General features: G+C 42.1%; 1 protein-coding gene across 6 annotated transcripts in view; it reads right to left on the bottom strand.

The window, feature by feature from the left end:
* The window catches only part of Helz (helicase with zinc finger), a 151555-nt gene extending 139890 nt beyond the window's left edge, over positions 1-11665 (bottom strand). For 2 of the 6 annotated variants that reach the window (XM_047544357.1, XM_047544356.1), the window contains exons 1-3: positions 10787-10836; positions 9433-9488; positions 5113-5169 (exon numbers count right to left, since the gene is read on the bottom strand). The gene's annotated coding sequence lies outside the window, so the exon portion shown is untranslated. Of the gene's footprint in view, positions 1-5112; positions 5170-8302; positions 8323-9432; positions 9489-10786; positions 10837-11514 lie in introns of those variants that run through there. The other 4 variants (XM_047544352.1, XM_047544351.1, XM_047544353.1 and 1 more) reach the window with 4 other exon arrangements.
* Between the last annotated feature and the right edge of the window lie 252 nt (positions 11666-11917).

Genomic DNA, 11917 nt, shown 5'->3' on the forward strand with positions numbered 1-11917 from the left:
ACAATTCAAAACAGTTGAGTTTTAAATAAAACATAAATCAGTATAAAAGAGCCAACTACATAATTAAAACAAGTGCACCACCACCCACCCTTAAAAGCCACTTCAATCTACCAACAGATTGCTTTAGAGAACTACACTTTTAGATTGATGCTTGAAACTCAGTATAGAAGTTTCCTACAGAGTGTGGAAGAATAGGGGTCATTGGGAAGATATGAAGTGAAAAATCAGTTACAAAATTACATATATAAAATCCTGTGGGTAAGTTTTTAAAAGCAGATTATAAAATATATGGTCTGCAATTTCATTTTTGTAAAATATAGAACTATGTATTAAATATTTTACATTAAAAAAACAGATAAGATGCCAGGTGCGAAGGTGCACACCCGTGATCCCAGCCACTAGGGAGGCTGAGGCAGGAGGATCATGAGTTCAAAGCCAGCCTCAGCAATGACAAGGCGCTAAGCAACCCAGTGAGACTCTGCCTCTAGATAAAATACAAAATAGGGCTGGGGATGTGGCTCAGTGGTATCAATCCCTGATACCAATAAAAGAAGAAAAAAAAAAAAAAAAAAAAAGCCAGAAAAAGTATTTCTTTCCCAAAAATCTAATCATAAGGAAAATATCAGACAAACCTAAATGGAGGGGCATTTTAGGAAATACCTGACTAGTACTCCTGTACAGCCATAAACACCAGAGAAATGTGAAGAAACTGTCACAGCACAGAAGAGATCAAGACATGACAACTACAATGTGGAATCTGGATAGATTCTGGAGCAAAGGACATTAGTGGAAAAACTGGTTAAACCTAAATGAAAGTTTGAAAATTAGTTAATAGTAATGTGTCACATGATGGTTTCTCAGATTTAATAAACAATGGGAGAAACAGGATATAAAGTGTGTAAGAAAACTGTCCTACATTAAAAGCTTTCTCCACAAATCTAAAATTATTACAAAATAAAAGTAGAAGCTGAGCATGGTGATACCTGTAGTACCAGCTTCTAAGGAGGCTGAGACAGGAGAATCCCAAATTTAAGGGCAATCTGTGCACACTGGTAAGACCTTGTATCAAAAAAAAAAATTTTTTTTTTTAATTCTAAGGGTTGGGGATGTAGCTCAGCGTTAGAGCACCACTAGGTTCAATCCCCAGTATTACAAAAATAATAAAAATAATAAAGGACATCTCTGGGTGGTAGGATTATAATTTTATTATTATAAATATTCATCTGTTTTTTATAATTTCCAACAAGCAACAAGTTTTATTGTCACAAGTAACAAAAAGAATTAAATCTCAGGAGACTTAATTAACCCAAAGACACAAAGCTATGGCAGCACAGGAATTCTGGAGTTAATCCTGTTTCTCTTCATTGTAAACCCCTTACAGAAGCCTGGGAACACACACCACTAAACCATTCAACTCTCCTTGCTTACAAATACACAAAATTTAGGGTCATCAAATTACCTCTACTTGGACTGGTTATCAGGAGGCCTGTCTCCAGACTGCCTTAACTGACTGAGACTTCACCTATTCCTCAAACTCCAGGGGCCCCAAGTTTCTTAGCTATTGCCCTAACAAATCACTAGAGTTTTTTCTAGGATTAAAATTCTGAATGGGGCTGGGGTTGTAAACTCAGCGGTAGAGGGCTCACCCAGCATGTGTGAGGCACTGGGTTCGATCCTCAGCACCACATAAAATATAAATAAATAAATAAAATAAAGGTACTATGTCCATCTACAACTAAAATATATATATATTAAAAGAAAAAAATTCTGAGTCAGGTACAGTGGCTCACGCCTGCAATCCCAGCGACTTGGGAGCTGAGGCAGGAGGATCATAAGTTCAAAGCCAACCTCAGCAACTTAGTGAGGCCCTGTCTCAGAATAAAAAATAAAAAGGGCTAGGGATGTTGCTCAGTGGTTAAGCACCCAGGTACAAAGATAAAAAAAAACCCTATTAAAAAAATTCTGATTTCAACTTTGCCCTAGCTCCTTAAAATGCAACACCCAGATTCATTATCTCTCTATCTGACACCCCTAAGGCCTGTTCTTTCTCCTGACTTCCTAATCTCTGATGTCCCATGCTTTCAGGCTCCCCAAACCTCACAACCGCAATCTCATCCCTACTTGAGGCATAGAACTGACTGCTCCCCATCTACTACTATGAACCCAACTAAAGTCCCTGTCCCTCAACTCCTCCCGAGATTCATCATACTCATCCTTGGTCTGACATTTAAGACCCTGATCCAGTCCTGACCCACAGGCGGTTTCACCATCCATTTGGTTCCTTTATGTATCTCAGGATCCAGGTAATTTGGATATGCAGCTTCCTGACACCCACATTTCCCACACCACCCGTAGATATCCCTCTAGAGTACCCTCTTCTTTTTACTGCTCTCATTTTCATGCAACTTATATGTGGCCTCTTCAGTTGAAGGGTTTCCTAATATCTCCAAGGAAGCAGTATCGCTCCCCTCACTTAATCCCTAAATGCCTTGTCTTAACCCCTTTTACAGCATATACCAAATTCCTATATGCTGTTTCATTTTGGGGTACACTTATTCTCTCTACAAGATGATTAGTTCCTTATCAGGAGAACCTGTGTTTTATTTCTCTTTGCATCCCTCAGAACAGAGCTTCTCAAAGAGTGCGCCGTGAGTTAAAGATGTCCTAGACAGCAGTAGTCTTCTCAGCCCTCCAAGCAGCCACAAAGGGACAATAGAAGCCAGAACCCCTAACGGGTTAACTCAGGCAGTCCCCTCCTTCAACCCAACACATGCCTTGACAATAACTTGAGAAGCACTCAGAGGACACAACACAGCATATGGAGGTCAGTGAATGCCCAAAAAGTACTTGCTGAATTCAATCTTGGAATAATCCATCTTTTCCCCTTCAACTTCATCCCCAAGATCACTTACCATTGAGCCCAACTCTTACTAACATTTTCACTGAACATTCTATAGTTATCTTTCTAATAATTCCCTATCCATTAGCTGGTTATATCTGCCTTACCATCCAAGCCCACGTCAATGGTTTATTGCATAATATAGCAAAGGATATAAATAAACAAGACTCAAAATAGTTAAATTCAACATTATAGATCAATGAAATTCAAAGACCATTTTACACTATTAAATTATCAAAAAACTTTTGATGGAAAATAATGGATTTCTACCCATCACAGTAAAATAGGTACACTTATATGTCTGCTAGGATTACAAACTGATACAGCACCCTTGAAAACAGTATGACAATATACATCAAAAGCCATAAAAATATTCATATCCTTTAAAAATATCCTGTAATAATGCAATCCAAAAATTTATCCTACAGATACAAAAATACAGGGGCTGGGGATATAGCTCAGTTGATAAAGTGCTTGCCTCATATGCACAAGGCCCTGGGTTCAATCCTCAATACCAAAAAGAAAAAAAATATATAGTAATATCTTTAATGATGTTAACTGAAAACCATCCAGCAACATAAATAACTAATACAAAAAGATTTGGGTAAATTATGGGAGCATGATTTGATGCGATTATTCCTGAAACTTTTCCACATAAATTAAAACTTTAAAACCTATAACATGGAAATGGTTCATAATCTAATGTTTTTTAAATATCAAATTATTACATACCATAATTAAAAATGAATTTAAAATATGTACATTTTAAAATGGAATTCCAGGAAGGAAATCAACTGTTTAATCAATATTAAGCAATTTATTTAATATCAACATATTTAACATTAAGAAAGTCCAGCAGGAGTTAGAGATGTAGCTCAGTGCTCAAGCACTTGTTTAATATGCACAAGGCCCTAAGTTCAATCTCTACCACTGCCCACCCCCCAAAAAAGAAAGTTCCAAAGTTCTAGCATACTTAGGAAACAGAGCCACCAGGACCCAAGTTTGACATGGCCTCAAGAAGAGAACTACCCACCTCTTCTACTGCTCCCCCTGGCCTCCACGGAGAACTTTCACGCTCCCCTTGGTCATGATGATCTGACTACCCCAGACCTCAGCAGCCAGTAGTAGTGAGGTTCTTGTAACTCTCACCAGCCAGAGTCCAAAAGGCAAGATGGCAAGTTATTTTACTAAGACCTGAAGCTTTCTGAAGATGGCAATGTCTAACAAAAGACCAGTGATGAAAACACAGTAAGAAATTTTTGGGGCTTGTACAGTGGTACAGCACGAGCCCCAGTGCCAAAATTCAGCACTGATGCCCACAAGGATAATATTAAACGGCTTCTAATTGTTTTCCTGCAGTGTTACCATTTTATATTCTTAATATGGATAGACTAAGATTATAATAAACCAAGAAGATTAATTACTGTGACATAATAAACTGTCTTAAATTAGCAGGTATTTTGGGAAAAGATAAGTTGAAGTGCTGATAGCCGAGATGAAGGCAGCACAACCATTGGTAAAAAAGGCCAAGTTTTAGTTTCTAGAGATATATTCTCAGTGTATAGATCCTCAAAAATGTGCACATATAGTCATTCATGACCCAAGGCACTCGGAAGATAACAAGGAAAACAATTAAACACTTAACCAAGTTCGACAGAGGAGAGTGATTAGCACTCAAGAATGTTGACATAAAAGCTGAAGGACCTTTCTAGTTCTAATCACATGCAGACAAACTGAGCCTCAGCGCAGTTACTCATTCAGAACAGAAGTGGAAGATTAACCAACTCGCACTTCCCTTCCAACTAGTCTGACAAGGCAGCAGGCTTCAAGGCTTGTTCACCATCTAGTCAGTTAGTCCCACGTCCCAGGTTACCACAGCTTCACTAAGCTATGTGTCACTCCACCCGGCTCCACCTCATCATTTCTGGCCACTGTTGTTTTTTCTTGTTGTCTGGGGGTTGAACGCAGGGGACTCATCACTAAACTACATCCCCAGTCCTTTTTATTTTTTGTTTTGAGACAGGGTCTTGCTAAGTTGCTGAGGCTGGCCTTGAACTGATGATCCCCCTGCCACAGCATCAAGGAGTAGGCTGGGATTACTGTCTACACACCACCCAGGTGGTCAGACATGCTGGACAAGATGAAGTCTCGCCCTTTTTCAGGCATTACCAAGTTTTTCTTATCTAAATAATGTTCTCCTAATCCTTACTCACCTGCAGTTCACTGCACTGGGTATCACCCAAATAGCCCATCAGAGCTCTTTATAATTTCTGAAAGAGAGAGAAGGAAGCTTTTAAATATTTGGTAGAAAACAACACTAGTTGCTCTATCAGTTCTGAAACATTACCATCCACTATTCAGAGCATCTGGTCTTTAAGTCCATAGTAAGTCAATCAAATGTGGCATAACCAGCAGAGGACCAAAAGTCCTAAGATAAGCTTCTGGAGATAAAAGCTTGCTTTAACCCTGCTACTACTGAGCTGTGTAACCCTGAGCAGTCAATTTCTCCAGGTCTACATTTTCTTGGATTCTGGAAAATAAGAAAGATAGACTACCTAGAGACAGCAGAGCACAGACGTTCCAGAAGAGCACCACCTCCCCTACTTTACTGGTCTTGTGATGTTACATTAGTTAGTTCTCGTGTAAGTCTAAATTTCCTCCTTTGCAAAATATAAATAACAACTGTCTTATGAGTTGTTACTAGAACTAAAGGAGATAATGAGTTATAAAAAGAACATAGTAAATATACTGTGCAGCTTATCACAAAATTCAACAGATGGTAACTCATTACACGAGTACCCATCCCCTCAAGATTACACAGATTTAACTCACAAATATTTCTTTAAAGATCAAAAAATCAAAACTTTACCAGTCTGACCACAAAGTTAATTGCTTGGGTATTTAATAATTCAATTAGTTATCTTAAACTGACAGTTCAATTATCACTATAATTTAACATCACAATAAGGAAGAACAGAAAAGTCCCTGCAAAACACCCCACACTTAGTTCAGTGACCATGTCTCTACAGTTTCTCACTTTACATTTACTACTGCAGTATATATTCAGAACAGAGAGGTCTTCCAAAAGCTAAATGATACCCAGCTACTTACCACAGTCAGCACAAGGCAGCAGGACTAGAAGAAGACAGAGAACAAAGGCGCGCGCGCGCCTGTGCGCCATTTTTACTTTATATAATTAGGTACACTCAACTTTTTTTACCATTGCATGCATGAGGTTTTTTGGTTGATTAGTTGTTTTTGTTTTTCCCTCTTTTTTGGTACTATACTTTATAACTGAGCTACATTTCTGGTCTTTTTTTTTTATTTTGAGGCAGGGCCTCACTAAATTGCTGAGGCTAGTCTCCAACTTGTAATCCTCATACCTCAGTCTCACACCTAGTACATGCATGATTTTTGCATAAAAATAATTTTTAAGGGCTGGGGTTGTAACTCAGTGGTACAGTACTTCCCTTACTAGCATGTGCAAGGCCCTGAGTTTGATCCCCACCACCCAAAAAAAAAAAACAAAATTTAACTATATTAGTTATATATATTGCCTACTGACAGGAATATTTCTACCATAACAAGAAAATTTTTCACAGAAGAAAGCAAACAAGCAAATTCAGGTGTGCCAGAAACACCTAAAATATAGCACAGAAATAAAAATCACAAAGTTTATACATTCATTTTGCTTTTGGATTTAAAAAAAAAAAAAAAAAAAAAACCTGATTAATCATCTTCAAAGAATGCATGGCATATTTTTTGACCAATCCATTCTGAAGCAAGAACGTTTCTGATTTTTATTTCTGGGCTAAATATTAGGTGCTTCTGGCACATCTGAATTTGCCTGTTTGCTTTCTTCTCTGGAAACTTTGTTTTACCCACTTCCTGCTCTTGGGTAGAGAAACTGACCCAATACAACTTACAAAACTAAACAAGTTGGTATGACTATTCGTTTAGGATGGAAAACTTCCAATTTCTTTTAGATAACTAAAAGCTTAAAAAATAATTATTTTATATATGATGTATGTGTTTACATATATTACACATGTAAACATTTATATAAATATACAAAGTCTTCATGTTACAGTAGTCTTAACAAGAGGAATATTAACTGTATTAGATTCAGGGATGACTCCAGTTACCCTGAAAGTGGTAAGACCATCATGTTTAGAGCTTCTTGTAGCCAATGCTACAGAAGGAACCCTGACACAGCCATGAATTGAAATCAGTCATAAGCTAGCATGGCCATACTCTCCATTCGTGTTATACTTCTATAAAACATTTCAAAATACCACTTAGAAATCTAATTACATTTTCAAGTACACTCACCTAGGTTTATGAAAATAAGCAATCTTAATTTGCTTATAGGCAGTTCTTCCCACTCTTGAGGAATTTTTGCTAAAAAAACTTGGCCCCAATTTTTCTATACATTTGGAACAGGCAGAGGACCTTATTCTTTGTACTGGGCCTGTATTTGGACTTAAATATAGTCTGACAGACAATTATGGACTAATCTGCATTCAATATTAATGCCAACCCTACTTCTTAAACAGAGAAAACAGATGCATTTATAAGATCTAGTCCACTTACTTGTGGGTCCCTCTGCACTATTTTTAGCCTTTCATGAATATTCTGTAAATTTTTAAATTACACAAAGCCCTTTGCAAGCAGAAATGATTTCTCCTGTTATTCTGGTATCATTCCCCTCTCCAGTGAAAACTAGACAGTTCATGAATGTATACAGAAAATAAGACCAGGTAGACTGGATAGTTGTGCTAAAAGAAAATGAAATTTCTTGCTAATAATTGCAAAATTAAAGTTTGCCAGCTGATAGAAGTACAGGACTGTATTTACTGACTCAAAAAATACGACCTTACCTAAAAATAGTGTCCTAGCTTACCAGCCAAAAGGACAGACTAAAAAAGCTATGTCTTTATTCAGCTCAAAGACACAGACTTCTACTCCACCACAAACTTCAATACTACGGTATTTCCCATTCTAGAATACTTTGTGTAACAAGTTGTTTCCTGGCCAAACATTAGCTTCACTTTGAAGTGAATACTAACACCAGTCTGCATGTGTGAAGGCTCCTTACAGTTCAACACTAGCCATAGAAGATTACCAAATACTGAATATTCAGTTTCAGACTACGGAGGAACATCTCCATAGACAAAAGCACATCACTGGTTCCTTTCCACAGAATAATCTATAGGTTTCCAAAAAGTGAGATGAAAATTCAAATTGGGAAGTCTAAGGCATGAATATGCCTCCAACTGCAAGCTGAAAGTAAATTCAAAAATCCACACTTGCTCTGCTGAGAATAAAAAAATTAAAATTATATGTAATACACATAAGTATTGCTGAGTTTCAAACACAAGTTAATGTGGCATGTGCACTTACAAAAGCATCTGGGTCTATGTCCACCTTCCTTTCCCAAGGTTGTATGTGTAGGTGCACATGTATGTGTAAGGCAAAATGTCAATTATACATCTCAATCTAGAAAAATAAAGTAAAACACAGCTTATTCTTCTTAAACAGATGTTATAATAGGCATGAAAAGTTCATGGAAGGTTTTTGAAGTCTAGAGCCCACATGTGTTAATAGAGGGGGCGGAGTCCTGCAATAACCAATTAATTAACCAAAATTACTTATATTTTTCTAAACAAAACATATTAAGATATTTTTAAAGTTGAGAAAACTGGTTGTGAAAAATGTAAAACCAGCACTGAACACAAACTGTTCACTCACTATGTTAATGTCCTTTAAAGTCAAAGCATTATAAGTTAAATTAAGTACAACAATACTCTGAATTCACACACCATGTATGACCAGAAAATAATAACAAACTAGTCTTATCCCTAATAAGCTGGGTGGTATTCACCATTATCATTTTGATTTCAAAATAATTATTAACAATTATTAGACAATTACTATTCCATTTTTCAGAAAATAAGAGCAAGGGGTTAGGGATATAGCTCAGTAGTAGAACACCTGCCTACCATTTGTGAGGCCCTGGGGTCCATCCACAATATCACAAGAAAATAAAAATAAATAAAGTAAGAGATTGGCTTGCCTAAGATAATTCTTTCCAATGGAAAGGGTATACTTCACCAAAGTCCCACAAACTGTGGAAACACAAATCCCTTACAATCACTTATACTCAATGTACAGTAAGCAATGGACATCAAAACGGACAAAATTAAGACATCCAATTAAAGTTACACAGGAAATTTGAAGAGGCAAACTATAATTACCCCTGGAGAAGACACTGATCAAGGATAGCTGCAAATAACATTTGGCTCTGGATAAGCTCTGCTATGTTTGAGTATGTTGGAGCCATAAAAAAGATTGGTATATTTGACACATTTTTCCTTTCTAAATCTAGCCCTGCCCATACCCCATTTGACTGAGTGATATATTTGGGAAATGAAGATGGCCCCATCAAATTACTTAGTTTCAGTCTTACTCTTCTAAGTTGATTAAAATAAAGATGGAAATAAGTGAAATCATATTTAATTGTGTGGTCTCACCTTACACATCTCACCAGCACTGTAGTTCATTAGTGATCAATTACTTCATCCAATTCCTGAGGCAAATAGAAAAGTAAAATGTGTCTATACAATACCAGTAATAGACATTATCAGTGGCAAACATTTTATCAGTCTGAAGTGAAAGGGCATCTAAATTTCAAATGGAAAGTTACAAAAATGGTACAGTATGCAGCTTTGCAAATGAATGTTTCTTTTGCCTTAAAATGAAAACATTTCCTTTTAGTATGATAAAAGAACAGATTATAAAATGTTCTGAAAATCTAAAACATAAAGTCATCTTTTGTCCAGCACTGACTGATCTTACTTTAAAAAAAAAATTTTTTTTTAAGGAATTAAAGAGAAGAAACCTCATTAATATGAGTTTAAGTGAGGGCAAAATTAAGTACAAACTAGCCAAGACAATGCCTGCCTCCTGCCCCCATTCCAGGAATTCACTACCTTAAGAGTTATACTTTTTATCATATTAATGATTTGCCTGAAAAGTTGTAAGGGAGAAAGAATGGCAATTTTTGAGTTGCAAACAAAACTCAAATATCCCAATTCAAGAAGTCTCCGAAGACCTGGCTTCCAGCCCTCTCGGAAGGCTTCCTCAGCAAAAAGGCCAGAGGACAGAAAGCTCAAAAAAATTGGGGGAGAGGAATCAAAGTTCCAGAAAGACTGCAGTCTTCAGAGCCTTTCAAAGGGGGACTCTGGAGGAATCTCCAGGAAGGGAGAGCCAGTTCTTATTTTTGTTGATGCGCCTGTGGGCCAGACAGCATTTCCGAGGAGGGGGCGGGGAGGGGGGCAAAGTGAACCCCAGGCTCTGAGCGCCCTCCGCGGGGGAAGGGGCGCACCCCTGACCCACTTTTCCCGACGCCCCCTCCCCGCGACCCCCGCCCCGGCCGGGTGGAAGTCCGAGCCCGAGGGCGGAATCGAGCGGGGCGTGGGAGGCCCGCACGCTCCCCACCCCCCGCCGCGACCCGGAGGCGCGGAGCGTGCACCGAGGCTCGGCTCCCCCGCCCGGAGTGGCCCGTGCGGGAGCAGCCTCCCGCAGGCTCCCGGCCCGGCGGTGCAAGGGCCCCGCCTCGGCCCGGGCCCCGGGCGCCGCGGCCCCCAGCGGAGGGGACGGGGACCGAGGAGGGGAAGAAGCTGTAAACAGCCCCAGCGTCCGGGCCTCGCCTCGAAGAGCCCCGCTTCCCAGGCCCCGCCGCGGGCCGCCCAGGCCCCCGGCCAGCCCTGGGGCCGCGCCGCCCGGGGCCCGGGGCACCGGAGGGGAGTCGGGGCCCCTCCCCAGAGGGCTCGGGCGGCTCGCGGAGCGGCCCCGGCAGCAGAGAAGGGGGAAGTCAGGACTTACCTGTCATTACTTTCTACGCCATCTTGGATCCACTTGTCAACGTCCCCACAAAGCATTATGGGTAAGAAAGAGCCTTTAAAGTGACTCCCCCCCTCGGCCCCCGACTCCCGCCTCCCGCCGCCGGCGCCGCCCCCTCCGGCCGCACCTCCCGCCGGAAAGTTGCCGCGGGTGGCCCGTCGGCCCCGCGCCCGCGGCCCGGCCCCCTCCCCGCCCGCGGGAGTTTGCATTTCAAATTCAGCTCCACGGTAAAAATGTGGCTTCGGGGTTTTCTCTTGTCTCCTGGCCCTGGCCTCCCTTCCCCCACCGTGGCCTCCACGCCGGTTCCCTTTGCCCCGCCGCCCTCCTGCCCTGGCAGACACCCCACGTCTGCATTCAATCAGCCCGAGGTTTCCCTTGCGCAGGCGGCGGCGACCGCTCGCTGACTGATTTATGCGCACGCATGTGAGCGTCCCTCTCCCGGTGCTCCCGGCGCCGCGCGGGCTCCGGCCGCCGCGCTTCCCGCCCCTGGGGCAGCCGCGCGGGGGTCGCCCGGGGCCGCCCCGCAGCCCCGCTCACCGCTCCCGCACCCGCGCGGCAGGAAGGGGCCTCGGTGCTGGCAAGCCGTGCCGGGGCCATCGGGCTGCGGGAACTGGGCGGACACCGGATCCCCGGGTCAACCAGCCGTCGAAGCGCGATTGGGGGAAAACCGAAAAAAAAAAAAAAAAGAATAAGCTAAATGCAACTTTTACCCCCTGTTTACTCTGCCTCTCGCCGTCTCCTCCTCTCGGCCCGTAATGTGATCCGCGACCCTCTAAAGAGGAAGGGACCCCTCCCCTAGGAATGTGGCTTTGGGCTCCGCGGGACCCACCCCGTTAGGAGTCCGGGCTGGCGGACTGTGACTTCCCGGTGCAGGTAACTCGGGTCGCCCGGGGAGGGCGCGGGGCGGGGCTCGGAGGCGCGCCAGAGCCCGGGGGAGGGTCCCCGGGAAGGTCTGGGAGAAGGGTGTTCCTGCGGCGGTCCACCTGCCTGGTTCCTACAGGGCGGCGAACCCAGGCGGCGGGGCCAGGGGTGGAGCGCGGGCTCCACTCTGGCCTGGGGGCGGGGAAGGGAGAGGGATGCAGAGTCGCCCTGCGGCGACCCGGAGCGCTGGAA

The sequence above is a fragment of the Sciurus carolinensis genome, chromosome 3 (genome assembly GCF_902686445.1).
Source record: "Sciurus carolinensis chromosome 3, mSciCar1.2, whole genome shotgun sequence".
Lineage (NCBI taxonomy): Eukaryota > Metazoa > Chordata > Mammalia > Rodentia > Sciuridae > Sciurus > Sciurus carolinensis.